Raw genomic sequence first — 14,505 nt, forward strand, 5'->3', positions numbered from 1 at the left:
CGCTCCTTCCCACGGCGCCCGGGGAGTTGTAGTTCTCCCTCCGCCGGCCGACACGCAGGTTCCCCGAACGGGTCCTTCGCTCGGAACTACAAGTCCCAGCAGCCTCCGCGCCGCGCCCTACCTGTGCCCTCCTCCCCGCAGGTAAATCCTCTCCCTCAGCCCTTTCCCGCAGCGTCTTCGCCAGCGCCGCTCTCCTGCGCGCGGTGCCTCCTGGGAAGGGAGTCCCGCGTCCGGAGACAGCCCCGGGACCGGGCGGGCCCCGGCACTGCAACTCCCGGTGTGCCTCGCGCGGGCGCGGCCATTTTAGGCGTTGCTTGGCGACGCAGACGCCCCGGGAGGAAGGACGGGAGGGAGAGGGAAGCCGCGGGTAGGCGGGCGGGAGGCGGAGGCCTACTCACCAGTCCCTCGAGTCTTCTGCCGGGCGGGGGAATATCACGATGAAAGGATTAAATATTTCGTTAAGGACGTGTCAGGATAGGGGACAGAGGCTACGGCACGTCTGAACTCTTCCCAAGCCTTTACACGTTACCCAAGTCCTTTGACATCGCCTGCTTGCGCCATCCTGACGGCGGCCTCCTGACAAGCACTGGGGTTTCGGAGAAAGAAAGGAAGCCTTGAGAGATGCAGGGCAAGGCGCGGGTCCGACAGGATGACGCCCGCCGCAGAGCTGCTCACCTAAGCAATGCTCCAATACCGTCACGTCTCGGCCCAATTAACAGCTGCTGCTGAAACATGGCAGAAAGGGCAGGATCTCTTGGCAAAACTAAGACTTGAAACGGGAGGCAAGATAAAAGCTGCACTTCTGATCTGAAACCTACGCCTTCGTGCAACAGAAGTTACCTAGCTCTTGAAGAGGAGAATTAAAATTTGTTCCAAGTTTGAGATGGCAGTACATTTTGTAACAAGTTTAAAATACAAAGATTATAGACAATGCCAAATGTCATTTGGCATATTCTTTCCAGTAAGGAAGAAACCACCTAGTTGAGTGTAATAAAGAATAAAAATATTTACCAAGAAAATTCATGTTCAGTTTTACTGAATATTTGTATAACCATGCAGATGAAAACTAAATGCAGCTCTTCACAAATTTCCTAATCTGGATACCTCAGAAGAACTGCAATTTACTGTGATTTTTTTTTTTTTTTTTTCCAAAATAGGTGCACATTAGAAAAAGTCAAATAAACCTCTCCCTTGTAGCTTAGACACTCTCTGTAAGTAGGTGTGCTTACTTTCATGTGCTTTCACTGAACTTTTGATACAGCAATCCTAGAGTGTCTCCCACAAAGCGTGGATATATGGTATAATTCAGTACGCTTTGCTGAAGAGGGATGAAAATGGGGAACGTGGGTGGACAGACTTGTTTGCTTTCTGCTCTTTGTGTGTAGCACCCAATGATACACAGAATGCAGCTTCTGATAAATACACAGGTAGCCAAAGTGCTGAAACTGCAAGCGAATTGTTATCGTTGGTTTCATTTGCGGTTACCCAGAACTTTGAGAGATGCATAATTCGCACATTAGCAGAACAGTTAAAGCGATTTTCAAATACCTTTGGTGAATTACTGGATGTAAAAACACACATAAAATTATACTGTGACAAAGTATTTTGACTTAAAAGCACTACTTCATCTCAATATCAAATTCATCCTTATCTCTTCAAAGATTAAGCCTCCTGCCTTTTATTCTGTTCACTAGCTATAAAACTTACAACGACTTCATAGCCAGGAAAAACATTTCTTGCCTTCTTTTCTTAGCTGTGTGTTGTGGTTTGCATTACTTCGTAAATGTGTCACTTGAAATTTGTTCTGCGGCTTCGTAAGCTTTTTGTGATCCCTTCCCACCCCAGCCTTCTATTGGCATTTCACAAAATAGGACACTTGGCTGAATACGTGGTGTGCCAATGTGATTGGAATTTTTCTTGTCCAACAGATTCAATGCATGTAAGAGGCTGTGATTTAAATCCTATGAATAGTTTAGTAGTTGACACCTGAACTTACTCCATTTCTCCATAACCAGGTATGCTATAAAACTCACTATCTTTCTCTACAACATGCCTGTGCACGACAAGATATGCCACTTTCAAGTTTATAGATGGAGGAAGGAAAGGTAGAAATTGTGAGTTTTGAATTTAGGGTCAACAACCAACTTCATTGACGAGGCAGAAAAAAGTTCTGCACATGGACAGGCATAGCTAGTTTTTTTCGTGTTTTTTTTTGTTTGTTTGTTCTTTCATAATTCAGAGGGCAGCACTGCTGTGAAATAAAATTGCTGGAAAAGAATTGCAGATGCTGGCAAAAGAAATGAATACACTAAATATCTGTCTTTCTGACTGGTCCCATAGTTATTGCCACTGCAGTGCTAAAACTAAAGTGCAGACCTTCAAAACTAGGTTGCTGCTCATGAGCACATATTTTACCAGAACAAAAGGGTGAGTAAATGAACGGGACATACAGTCCAAACAGCTTTCTGCAGTGACCTTTCCAATCCGAGGGTGGTGGGAAAGGTGGGAGATAATGGAAAGTTTCATTGTGTGAAAGTGCAAGCTACTATGACAATTAACTACAACCAGATACATGATTAATAAAATCTTTTCCAAATGTGTCTACTATACCTCAATAGTGCTTTTAAAATAATTCTTACTGTACTGAATTATTCCATTCAGCTCTTTATTAAGTTTTTCTCCCACAACATGTCCAGGCATCTCTTCAAAGTGATGTTGGCAGACATAACTTTGCGGTGGTTTTCACTGTTACATACTGTTTTGAGTGCTTGGCAGAAAAAGTGTCAAAATTAACATTCCTTTAGTAGACAGAGAATTACAAATTGCTTCAAAATAAACAAAACAACTATTATTGCATGTTACTTAATGGAAAGATCTAATCTATCAACGCCGTTGTCAGGCTGTGAGAAAGGAAAACAAAATATTCTCTTAGATCATATTATGCATTTTCTCTGTAGGGTATTTCCAGTATATCTGTGTGATATGTAGGCATCTCCAGAAGTTTGTATAGCTGCGAGGAAACCGCACTGTTTCTGCTATGTTTAGGAGGTACTTCAGCAGCCTGCAAGTTTAAGTCTAGCCTTGCTTTTGCAGTGGTTGTATTAATTAGATTTCTGTACTCAGCTTCCTGACTTGTCTCTTTCTGCACAACTGCCACTGAAGTGTTCTGCCATTTAGACTTCCTGATTTGTGGCTTTTAACAACAATTGGTTGAGGCAGATATCAAGATTTCCCCTAAGAGACAAAGCGAAAACACTCTCACTTTGCACGTTACATAGCAGCTCTGAAACAAAGCACAAAATACAGGGCACAGTTATTCAGGCGATGATTTTCTTCAGAGAGGTTTCTGTTCTATGCAACAGCTGCTGCTACGGAAAGATGTTCTGTGAAGTGGCTGAAGGCACACTAGCAGGTAGCCTGAGTCCTTTCATCCACGGCAGAGACGATGACCAACTGCTTTCTGATTGCTGTCTGAAAGGAGGCTTTGGTAGATTTGGGGAATGGGGATGAGGCTACAGGTTATTGTAGAAAGCTGGATGCCTCTGAGCACACTCTATTCCTTATTTCTTTGACCAGTGACATTTTTCAGTGAATACCATATCCTTAAGGAAAAAGCTTGGAATGTTGACTCATGTGGAGCATAACACCACCTGTACCAATGCTGACAAGTTTTCCCGGATCTGACCTACTACACTTCTAGTAAATTAAAGCATCGGTTCTTATATGTCCTCACTCCTATTCAAACTGCCCCAAATGAGTCATGATCTTTAATCTTCTACTCTGGATTTTATCTATTAGGCTGTTTGCCCTGACAGTGCCTCTAAATAACATCATCTCAAATATCCAGGGTTTCTCTTCCCTAGGCAAGCACTGCTGATTTCATATTGACAGTTTCAAAGGTCTGCTTTTGATCAAAGCAGGAATAGGAAGGCTTAAGCCTTTTGTCTTTCAAATCAGCTTTAAATGATAAAAATCTATGGGTAGATTTGCATTAATATTAAGGAAAAGCTCAAAAGCTTTCTGTTTTTGAGATGAATATAGAAGTTATTTGTAAAATTTGTAATAGGACTCAGACAATGCATACCAGATGGTGAATGGTACTCCCTTTCACAAGCACGTTTGCTCATCCTGTTCTTTTCCTGGAAGATTTACCTGGGTGGCACACAGCTAGGCAGTCAAGCAGAAAGTTATTGCTCTTGAGCAGATATGACCTACATAACAGAAGCAAAAACATTCGTTGCCTTGTCAAGAGAATCACTGCTAGGATTGACATAATTTTATGGTCTGCTAATGCACTGGCAATATTTCCGTTAACTGGGGAAACATCTTTATATATTCCTGACACATATAGAAACCCTTCAGAACTATATTACCAGTGTAATTGGACAGACTGAGGCAGTTTAACAGTTGTCATTCTGAGATTACTTAACTGTTAATTGAGAAATAAGAAGAGGATTCCCTGACTTCTCATTGTATGATTATGGGAATTAAAGACCTCCTTGAGAAACACCTTTCAATCAAGCCAAAGGATGGTTCAAATGTTAGCCATTTGAACTAAAACATATGGCTCTAGCTACTGCCATGTATGATGCTCCTACCCAGCAGGAGCCCTTTGCTTAAGATTTTCTGCTCCCAATACACTCTTTACTTCTTTCATTTGCTAACTTTTTTTTTTTTTTTTTTTGGGGGGGGGGGAAGGCAGGGAGGGGGCAATTCCAGACCACTTTTCATGGACAGTTTGAAACTAATACAGTACCATCAAAGTAACTTGCTCTACTATTGTCGTTAAGATGGGATTTTTAATACTACCAGGATGGACATGCACATCACTTGACTTACCAGCTATATTTTATTTACAAGTTTCCTTTAAACATTTTTTCCCTTAAGGCAATGCTCTAGGAAGGAAAATGAAATCACAACTGCTTTTTATGGTAGATCCTGAAAGTTTAAAAGTAGAAGACGAATGAAAAGCAGCCACAGACTTGATGCATACAGGAGATGTTTCTAGAGTTCGAAAGAAAACAACAGATGGGCATAATAGCTGTCTGGGTTACAGTAGGGTATGAGATAAACAATTCACAGGCTACATGTAGTCTGATAATGAACAAAAGGCATTCAGAAACAACAAGAAATTATTCTATGTCCGAGGTTGCTCTAATTTGTGACAGAAGAATTCAAGTCCTTTTTCTCCCCAAGCTAGAACCACCCTCTATTACCTTCCTGCCTGTTAATTTCACAGTGCAAACTTAGAAGTACCTTTCCATTTAAAATATTCTGAGTCTGTGTTTAAGATATACCTGCTGAAATTCAAGTTTCATCCTGAGAAATACAGCTAGAAAGGACTAAAGATAAAAGCACATGGGAACAAAAAGCAGTTCAAGAAAATTTGATCAATTTGATTAATAAGAATATTGCATCGAAACTGAAATTGTTCCCATTTTAAAAAACAAACAAACAAACAAAACCCCCAAAACAATAAGGTCAGAAGCATACAATATTGTCCTTCTTGATCGTAAACCTTCTTTCTGTTCAAAATATGGAAACCAATGCTTTATAACTACATTTACTGTAAAAAGTATTGCCGCACTCTCACTGGCAATCTACTGCTGTGCTTGTGGTTTTATTGACACCAGAGGAAAGCTAGGAGTTATTGTAAGCGTACCGCTTATCAGATAGCTAAATGGCTTTGTCTGTGTAATTACCCTACTCTTATTGTAATACCCAAGTAAAGAATAGAAGCTTGAAAACGTCTGCTTTGTACAGTGCTTTTCAACCATTTCTGACTTTCTATTTTTTTCTCTAATGGAGGTGTAGAGTCCTTTATGAAGAATTCCTGCACAAGAGAAAATACCTTTCTTTTTCTTAGCTAAATTCTGGTATCTAAATCCCTTAGAAGTAATCTACACATTCTCAGACATCTGCAATCCACAGATTAGGTACCACAGGCACAGCAAGTTTATTCTGCAAGGGGCTGTCATTATTACGGCTTGCTTTTTTGTGTGGTTTGTTTTTCCCCCTTTAATCTGTTGCTATTTTACATGTATATGAGGACTAGCAACCTCCCGAATTCTAGAGCTATCCTATCACATATATATTTAAATTTGGCATTTCCAAGTCAACTACTCGTTTGCATCAGATGTTTTGCCATTAGGCAACAGTTGCAGGCTGACAACAGAGCTGTGGCGTGCAAATTAAAAACATTTTAGGCTTCGTCTTAGACATGCTGGGACTTGCTCATCACCTTTATCTTGCCTTTGCCCTACCTGCAGCATGCTAGTAAGACCCAAGAGCTGCTGTCTCACCCAGATGCATTTGTGACTGCTGTTCCATACTTTGCCCCCCATTCTGAGCACAGCCATCGTGCTGTGAAGTACTGCCCAGCGTATGACCGCGGCAACAAGAACCAGGCTGGGAGGAACCTGAATGTCATTACATCATGACTTGGACCATTCGTTCCTGAAACAAAATGTTATTTGTTAGCTTTGTCTAGATTTATGATAGAACCTTAGATGTCAGCATATCTTTCTAGTAATTTTATAAAAAGCTTTCTCCCATACTGCAATACAATGATCCTATGTGTGGTTTGACCAGATAAATGCTGATATACAATTTGGAAATTTTGACACTGTATAAGTGACAACTGTCAAACGCAGTTTGTAAAAAAAACTAATAGTTGAAGGTCCATACATGACAGGTAAGCACTTTTGTATTTTCTTTGGTAAGGAACTATAATTTCAGTTTAGAAATTTAAGAGCGTAAATATTACGTAGTTTAATCAGTCTAAACACCTATGTGTAACCAAAGGACTATAACCTCCAAAGCAGCTTGTCTCATCCTAAATGTTAAAGATAATGTTTGCCTGGAAAAAAAGTATTGAAAAGGATTATTCAGGTACAGAAATAGTCTATAGAACTAAGCAATTTGTGTAGATGAATGTAATACTGATTGAAAATTCTGTAATTCCACTGTATTTTTTTCCCCCCAACTATCTGCTAATTTGTAACGTGAGGAGAATCTAGCTTTCCACTTAAACTATTTCTGTCTGGACAGGGAAGAGATTCGTGGTGATTTATGATGTCTGTTAGCTAAACTTTTCTAGTACTAGAAGTTGTACTCTGCAAATTGTACAAGTGATATTACAGATTTGGTTTTTTCTCTCCTTAGGTGTTTGTTCTTTGTTATAAAACAAAATAGTGTCTTCATATGCAAATATTTGTAAAGCATGCAAAGGTAGCAGGTGGAAAACCATAAATATTCATCATTCTTAATGAAACATTTATTTCTTCATGTTTAGTTGAAGGTAGATTTATCAAATATGATGATTATATGAATTACAGCTAATAAGGTTTAAATCTTATTCAATTTACATGGCTTTGCAAACATTATCTATACATTTCACACAGGGAGAAGGGGAGGGAGGGAGAAAAGGGGGGTGCGGAATCACGCTTGAGGCTCTTGCTGCGACTACAAAGATTAAATATAAGCTACATAAATATAGGTGAAAGTGTATTAAAGTTGTAATGCTTCCAGTAATACATAGCTTTAATTACTATCACATTGAAAAGAGATTTTCAAGGATATATTGACTTCCATTTAAGTTTTATTAAAAAGTAAATTGCATTCTGCTTTGGTAGGATTTTTCATTTGGCTTGATAAGCACAAAAATCGATGTCAGTGAAAGTACTTCGTAGCAGTCTGAAGAGATCAGTGGATTGCATAGGTGCCCCAGAAGGTAATACGTGCTGGCACGCACCATGTGCTGTAAAATTAACTAGAATGTGTTTGTGAATGAATGAGCAGTATCTGGGCAAGACAAACAGCAGTGGTCTTACTAAGTTGGGGGCAGGAGCAAGAGCGTAATATTCTTGAGCAATCAGAAGAATTGCTACTGCATTTTAAAAATATAGTGTCGTAATTTCTGCAGCCCCTAGAGTTTTTTGGGGGTTTGTTGGGTTTTTGTTTGGGTTTGGTTTTTTTTCTTGGTGACTGATTAATTTGCTGGAGAAAATTTACTGCTTTATGGAGTAGTACATTTTTAAAAGATAAACTGTGGTCTTAAGATGGAAGACTTGCGTTTACAATTTCACTAGCCATTATCAATGCAAGATTACGCATGAGCCTTTGGAGCAGAGGCTGTAGAAAGCTAGGGAGATTACTCTTGTTTCACGGTCGTTCCTAAAGGCCTAACTGGATTTAGAAGCCTAGACATGCAAGAAAGTTTCCACAAGAAAAGTAGCTCTGCAGCTCTAAGGGTCTCTTTTTTAACTAGTTTGAGTCCATTAGAGGAACGCTGCATTTATTTCTCTTTCTCTCCATGTGGTCCAGCCATCTTCCACTCTCCATGTAACAGGATAAACTGGGCATCTGCTTTTATTTTACAAACTCTGTAGCTCCATGACATTCTACAGTGCATTCACAACACGGCAACACTTGCATTTGAAGCTAAAGCATCCAGGAGTACTGTTAGGTACGGCCAGTGCACACAGCGTACCACCGCAGTCACTGCTCTTCAGGGAGTTCGGGCTATGAGGCCATTTGTGCTATTGGAGAATACAACTATTAAAGAAGGTGGACATACATCTGCCACATGCATATTTTTATCTCCCCAGCAGTTGCTTAGAGCAATGACTCAGTAGATAGCAACTTATTTTTTATATGTATAAAATATACATATATATTGTTTTAGATATATAGCTTTACGTATGTGTGTATATGTAAAAACGGAAAAGATCACAGTCCTTTAAATATGTGAAGTATATGGTCACATATACAGAAGCAAGTCATCTTCCTTTTTGCACCAAAGAAAGGAGTCTCAGGCATCCCAGGCACATCTGAGCCATTATCAGAGCAGCACAACTTGAAAAGCTGTGAGGGAAATCTGCTCTACTCCCCTGAAGAACTCCTTTATCTGGACTGATGCGAACTCCTGCATTTTCTCACTGCCTTTTGCATTGTCACAATTCAGTGCATTCCTCCTTTATCAGAACCTCTTTCACATCTGTGCTCTGTTCACAGAAGACTCAGTTGCTGAGTCACAGAAAAATCATCTCCAATTCAATACTTACGAATTTTCCGGCGTGAGCAGAAAGTGCACTAGAGCGTCTTGGAGAGAAAAAGCTTGGCGTTAGGGTTTCGCAAAAGGACCTAAGAGAAAAGTCAAGCAAAGAATTAATCAAGACACAGCAAAAACTCGGTTCCCTCAGTCCTTCACAGCATTCAAGAGATGGATTGTTTCTGAAAAAATTTACAGCAGGGGAAGTAACAAGGAAACAGATTTGCGCAACAGGATTTCCTGCCAGGAGGCTTCTGTCACAGCCACTGAAACTGGGTGATTTGATGGCTCTCCTACTTACAGGAGTATGGAGTATGAGGTTTCTGCCATTTATTAAGCTGTCCCTGGGGGCTTACGTTTTCCGTCCCTGAGCAAGCAGTTGATGTTTTGTAAATATCTTTCTCATATCCAGGAAATTCACAACATACTTCAAAAGGCATGCATGTAGCTGCAGAAAGAGGAAGGAGTCTAGCATCTTTTGTTATTGCTTTTATTAAAGTAAGTAATTCCCATAGTTTTTGAGAACAGCAGCACATGACACCCAGCCTCAGATCCATATCTCTGGATCTCTCCATTAAAGCTCAGGGCATTTTTCTTTTAGCTGTTCTCACAGCTGAAAGCTTAACCGAATTTGTCTAGGAAAAGCTATTACCTCTTCCTACAAAACCTCACTTTTGTGTTCCCAGACTCTGCCACAAATTCAGCTTTAAGCTGTTGTCTTGAATAACAGGAGAAATCCATTGCTAGCTTTAAAACCTGTATTTTGATTTAAAGAGGTTCAGCTTATGCCAAGAAAAGCTTATAGAAAATAACCTGTTCACTAGGTTTAGCTACCCAATGCATGTACTAAAAGGAAATTCTCTTTGAAGAGTCAGTCAGATAACATCTCATTCCATGAGACTTTGCCGAGTGACATAGCTTCCATAAAACAGAATTCACCATTCACCACCAGCTTCCATCCTGCAGTTCACAGCCCGTGAAGTAAGACATTAATGGACATCAAAATTATAATTACAACTCACTTTCTTCAAGTTAATCTTCCAGCACTTGATTAGCACTATCCTGCCTTCAGTTCACAAAAAAAAAGACACAAGAGAAAGAAGAAAAAACTCTTCCTAGCATTGGGCTTTCCTATTTATACTCCAGTCCTCTCAAATTAACACCTACTCTATGGGCATGCCTGCAGGAGTTTGCTAATCAGATGTCTGATCTGGAATGTTTCTAACCCTATGCTTGTCTTCTATTAAGCAAAACATACAACGATTTCTCTCTTTCCCCCCCCTTCTCTTTTATTTAATAGCTATTAAATCTCTCATTCCATACCTCCAGTTTTCTGGGTCCAGAAGCAACACGTCATCTCCACATGCAGCAGTATTTAAATGCTACTTTGTTCACAGTAAATACAAATAAATAAATAAAATAAACAAAAAAGATGTTCTATGAGTATCTGAATGTTGATAAAAATTCTACAAGGAAAAGTAAATAACTAGGCCCAGGCAAAAGCGTAAGCAAGAATATGGCAAATCAGTATAACACAATACAAAAGTTAAGGAATTCATCTGCCAGTTTATGAAAACATGTGTTTAACCCTTCAGAGAATGAAACCGAATGCTCACCGTAGGGTCTTTTTTAGCATTTTGTCTCAAGAACTGAGGGTGGGATGAGTGATGGGGAAGGTATGTTCTAATCATGGCTCTGACAAGCTCTTCTGCGCCCAAGGCCCTGGCTCCGCAGGGGCTCCACGGGGCTCTGGCGGGCACTGGCACCTTGTGAGGTTTCTGCCAGCTGCTTGTTCCCATCCTCCAGGGTGGGCCAATAAAGCCGTCACGAGCGCTGGGAACCCAGATCCCCAAACCAGTCTGCTCCTCGTTCCCTCCCATGGTATTACTTCCCCATCACCTGGGGGCACGGGAGAGATGAGGCAGTGCGTGTTTATCCAGGGCTGGAAAGCCAGCACGTAATGTGCATCCTTGCAGACACGGGAAGTGAGCAGAGGAACCAGCAATTTTCAAGACACCCACTCATGGCTGTAAAATCCGTGCTGTACAATACTAGAATGTGGCACTTGTAATCTCCCGCTTGCTGGAGGCTACCGTGCTCGGAATGACATCTTTAGGGCAGTAGTCGTTTAAACTGCCTCAGCACACAGTTGACAGTGTAGGTTTAAAGAGCTCTCTTACAACCGGCCACATCTTGTTGTAAACAAAAAGCAGAATGAAGTGAGTTGTGCTTTTGTTTCCGAGGGGTGGGTGCTTTGGGGAGGTGAGCGTGGGATCAAAATCTCTGAATCGAAGTGCCCCATGCAAAGAGGAATTTCCTAAACAAAAGATGCTTGGAGCCTGTCCTGTTTGAGCTCCCAGCTTATGCATTGAACAGCGTTTCTTTTCCTTTCTCTTTCACTGTAAATACTGCAGGGACAAGCCAAGGCTTTCTGTGGGTCTTACAGCTCACCACCTGTGAGCACCGCAGTTACAAAAATAAAGACTACTGCACTCTCTCTCTGTTACTAATAATAAGACTAAGTAGGATGTTCCATAGTTTAGAGAAAAACCATGGAGATGACCTGTCTCTTCTGTAAATGCTTCATCTATCTTTTTAAAAGTGACTCAGTTTGTAAGTGGTGCAGTACCATCTATCCCACTGATCAGGCAACAAGATCTTATTTTTATGACATTGCAGTCTGTTTCCAGGATTACAGTTCTCCCATCAAGTCAGCATTGTGATTGCACTATGTTTGAAACATGAAAGGAGTAGGTATTGTTGGGTGAGGAAGGCAGCTGTATGTCATTTGAACTATCTCAAGGACATTTAAAATAAATACGAATGATGCACAAAATAAAAAGTATATAGCAAAAAATTGTTACAATATATTTTGTTGTAGAATTCTCGATTATAGAAAACAGCAAAAAGCAAGAAATGGAAAGACAAGTCTTCCTTATGTTTGAGAAACTGAAGCCCCAAGATTCCCACCTCCCTTCAGAGATGCCAGACCTGTCAGTATTTAACTTTCCTTCTGTAAAGAGAGTGCCATGGCACTCCTTAATAGGAATAGTCATTGATGTATCAGTTGGCATTTGGGTATTAATTTGAAAGATTAGGTTTAACCTAAATTGCAACTCAAAAAGTTGCCATTGAATGTTATCCCAGTCATTTTCAGGGCACGGAAGAAAAAGAACAGCAACTGGTTCCAGAGCTTTTTAAATTTTTGTGTCTCCTTATCTATGTGAAGAGGTACATGACGGACTGAACAGGGCTAATAAAGCAGTCAGTTAGCCTGGCCAGTATGTCCAGCACTGGACCAGTACTGAAGCCGTGAACCAACAGCCCCTTTAGCACTGGAGCCACGCTTCCAAGGACTGTTTTACACATGGCATGGAGGACTGAGACACACTTCTTACACCACAGATCTGAAGAAATACAGAACCGATGAATTTGTAGTGCCTCTCACAAATCTGCAAAGCAGTACACATATGCTTTATTTGTTTTCTTCTCCGTTTTTTGCCACCATTGTCACAGTTCACTGAGACCTTCCTAGGTTTTTTCCTCATCTCTGTGTCCCTGACGTCAGTTTTGATCAAAGGCCCTTCTGTAACAGAGACCTGTCCCCTCCTGACACCTGCATCATAGCCAATATTTATTTCCCTAGTGGACACTGTGTTAAGCCCAACTAAGGCTGTTCACAGGTCAGGAAGCACAAGACGTGGAAAAGAAAGGCACTCAGGAGACCCAGGGAAGCTTGATGCTCTTCAAAAAAAATCATTTTATATTATAAATATTGATCATTAACAAGAATGGCAAGAAGGATTAGAGAAACTTAATTATTTATTCCATGTTGATTGTACAAACATTTAATACTGCACTTAGGAAAAGCAAATTGGTACACAATTAGTTTAGCTGTTAATATCATAACCATTGCTAAAACACTCCCTGTCTGCATTAGGTACATTAAAAATACATCAAAGTCCCTCCAGAGGAGCTCTTCTCTCACTTATGTTCTGATCAGTGAGAACTATTTACTTGAGGAGTAACTAAATCCAGGTGTTGACCTTCCAGGGGGATGTTGCCTGGGTAATTTTATACCTGGGAGAAGGTCCAGACAAGGGCATGGGAAGCCTGCAACACAGACTAATTGCGGGAAGGCTGGAGGCCAGTCCTTCCCTGCTGTAAGTTCAATCGGCGTATCTGTTCTGATATTTCCCTTTCACAAAAAGTTCCACAGCTAAGCAAGAGAGCTTAAATACCTTCACTGATGCATTTCACAGAAGCGGAGTAGCGGTAGGAGGAATCTCTAAGGCATGCAGTTCAGGTAGTATCTTGAGGCACGTACATCCATGTGACATCCTTGACAACTGAATTCAGAATCAGGTCTCTGGGGGTTTGCTACCGCAGGTTCACGATCTAGAACTTAATCTTTCATCCTGCTAACTGGATGGAGGATTTCTATGGAGAATATGGAGCAATTATAGTTCAACTTTAAAAGATTTCATTCTTCTGTTGGAGTGTAGTTTTTTTACTCAGAACGAGTGGCAGGCCACGATGCTGAATTTGTCTGAGAGCTAAAGTTCTGTTCCCGAAGGTTGCTGAGCATCCTCATTTTCCCCTGAACTCACTGTAAGTAGTTGTTGTTTAACAGGATTAGGCTTGAAGGAAATGAGCGTAAAAAAACCCCACAAACATTTGCATTTTATATGTAAACTTGAGTTAGTACCTGTATTACCAGATGCAAAATAGCTTGCACTGTGAATACAAATACTGTAATGTTCCTCTGTGTTTTATCACATGCATAAGGGATTCTGCCTTTCTGTTATTTGTAGAGGGCCAAATCCCACAACCCTCTTCCAAGTTCCTACTTCTGCTATGCTGGGACAGCCAGCCCGTGTCTGGACAGTTTCTGTCCAGTAATGACACCGGAATATTGGTGTTATGCTAGCACTGAAAGGCACCAGTGCTCTGTGCGAAGTGCTGAGCAAAGGATACAGGGCATATAATTCAGAGCACGCAGTCTACAAAGACTGTGGCAGGATGATTATAACCAGAATGAGAGCAGCGTTTATCCGTGTAACTGTATGCATGCCTGTATACGCGCGCTGAAGGCGAGAGAGCTGCCCCAGGAGACGCCAAGGCTGTGCAAGTGCCAGTCTGCTTATTCCTCCGAGCTCTGGATCCCCAGTGATGGTGAGCACCCCGGGGAACTCCAGAGCGGCCCAGTGTAAAACCCACTTGTATCTGCTGAGGTGAGTTATCCCCTAGTTTCGCTCTCTCTAGGAGAGAGCTGGTGTTACAAAACACCAGCTTTTGTGACTCTACCAGTCCCTAGAGTGAGCACCAAGTGACGTGGAGCCTGAGGCGAGAGCTGCAAAGGGCTCTAGTGTTCTACCTTTCTAAAATAGCATAATAAATATGTATATGGAAAGTAGCAGGAATATATTAAAAGGACATCACTCATGATTGCT

The sequence above is a fragment of the Pygoscelis adeliae genome, unplaced genomic scaffold (assembly GCF_000699105.1).
Source record: "Pygoscelis adeliae isolate BGI_AS28 unplaced genomic scaffold, ASM69910v1 Scaffold36, whole genome shotgun sequence".
NCBI lineage: Eukaryota > Metazoa > Chordata > Aves > Sphenisciformes > Spheniscidae > Pygoscelis > Pygoscelis adeliae.